General features: G+C 42.6%; 1 pseudogene; it reads right to left on the bottom strand.

Moving 5' to 3' along the window:
• Positions 1 to 859: 859 nt before the first annotated feature.
• LOC138155085 (eukaryotic translation initiation factor 3 subunit K pseudogene) lies at positions 860 to 1372 on the bottom strand (annotated as a pseudogene).
• Positions 1373 to 2100: the final 728 nt, after the last annotated feature.

Raw genomic sequence — 2100 nt, forward strand, 5'->3', positions numbered from 1 at the left:
TGTACTAAATGACCAGTCTATCATTGATCTGATATAGCAGCAAGCACCCTAGCATACGCAGGATGGCTGCTAGCACAGGTTCTTAGATCTACTTTTCTAAAGGAAAGCAACTCAAAATGGGTTAACAATCTTACTTTAATCAATCAAACATATATCATTTACCTAGTTCAGGGGAAAAAGTCAGCACCCTGAACTTCAGAGAATACAAACAGAAGTTGCAACAGAAAACAACATGATTCAGCAGACAGGGCTTCCAGCTGTCTGACCATTACATCCATACCTAGTTAGTTACCAGAGAGGGAAGCACCAACATCTGGGTTTTCAAAGCTGGGGGGCTCAATGGTGGCTGAGTCTCATCTGGCCAAATCATACAACTCTTCCCAAAGTAAGCCCCAAAGGAAAACCCCCATCAGGGTATATATAGCCTTCTCCTGTATCAGAGAATGTCACAATCCCCTTGACCCCCCTGCCCAATAACAAAGTAACAATGTGTGGGCATTCCTGAAAAAAAGCAAGCCTCCTGCCACTGGCTCCATGTGACCACATTCAGCCTATTAAGGGGCAGAGTATATTTTCAAATCAGGGAAGGTTCTCAGATTCACATAAGCCTATCAAGGGGCCAAGGGGCAGGGAAGATCTTCAGATTTCCATTACTATTACACCTGTGTAAAGTGGGTCACTTTGTTGTTTGCTGACACCTCCACTGGGCTACTCCTGATACCAATTTAGGTGAACTGTGCTACCCACTCTAATTTTCAGGGAAAATTCTTTTTTTTTTTCTAGAAGTAAAGGGCTTTTATTTAACTGGCTGTATGTAAGGGGAAACAGAAGGCAGAAAACAGGAGATATGGGGCAGGAGTTACTGGGAGTAGGCCATGATGCTGGAAACACTCAAAGTCTATCTTTTCCATTATGTTCTTGGGCTTGATATTTTCTTCTTGGCTGCAAACGAAGACCTTCCCTGCCTCGTTGGAGCTCCAACTATACTTGCTCATCCGCCCTTTCAGCTGGTTGTCTGACGGATCTCCCAACATCTCATCCAGCAGCCAGTGGTCAATATGTCAATATGTGATGCCCATAATATGGCAGATAAATTTTTACATGGATTCTTCAAAGTTTGTGATTCAATTAAGTAGAAGGAGATCCATGTTCTCATCTAGGGTATGCCAGAAAGCTTGGAAATGACAGGTCTCCAGCAAGTCTCCCAAGTTCAGGATCTGCCTGATGGGTTGCTTTTCTTGAAGAACTTGGTCAATCATGCACTTGAACAGAGTGAAGTCTGTGTGGGGGAGATTGGTGAGGGTCTTCAGGAAAATCTGGGCTGTTACTGTGGTCTGGAAGAAGGCCGGGTTGAGCTGGTATAGCTTAAGCACAGCCAGAGTTGGCTTCCAAGTTATAAGCGTTCTAATTGGCCTGGGTCTCTACATACCGCTCTAGGATGGCCAGGTTCTCAGGATTGTACCTGAGCCCAAGGATGCAGCCTTGATCCCTGGGAGCCATGGGAAACAGCCCAGTGTGGTGGGTATGATTTTGGAGGTCCTTCGTTCAAATTTCCATCTCTTTAACTTCCTCGCTGTGTGACCTTAATGATGCAATCTCTCTGGGCCTCTGTTTATCCAGGGAAATTTCTAATGGATGTTCTGACATTTTGAACTTCACAAAATCATATCTTAGTCAATTCCATCTCTGGATACTCCCCCTGAAATTAGGAAAAGATAAGAAACAAGAAACAGAGACCAGCTTCTACTCTTATTCAGCAACTCAGAATTATCCTAATTCACTCAGAAGCCTCCAGGGAGGATAGAGAGAAATGTCCCTCTCTAATTTATTTTGTGCTTTATATCTTTTTTTAGTATTTTATTTTTATTTTTCTCTAGTTACATGTAAAATCAATTTTTAACAATCACCTTTAAAACTCTGATTTCCAAATTCTCTCCTTCCTCTCTTCCTACACACCCTCAAATTTTCTATTCAGCTCTGGTATTATCCTCAAGAATTCTTGAAAGTCCTCTATCTCACTGAATATCCATTTACTCAGTTTTGCAGGGTAGGTGATTTTTGGCTCTAATCCTAGCTCCTTTGCCCTCTGGAACATCATAT

Source organism: Petaurus breviceps, unplaced genomic scaffold, assembly GCF_028583685.1.
Source record: "Petaurus breviceps papuanus isolate PSGF00001 unplaced genomic scaffold, PetGlider_PUasm1.0 91133, whole genome shotgun sequence".
Taxonomy (NCBI): Eukaryota; Metazoa; Chordata; class Mammalia; order Diprotodontia; family Petauridae; genus Petaurus; species Petaurus breviceps.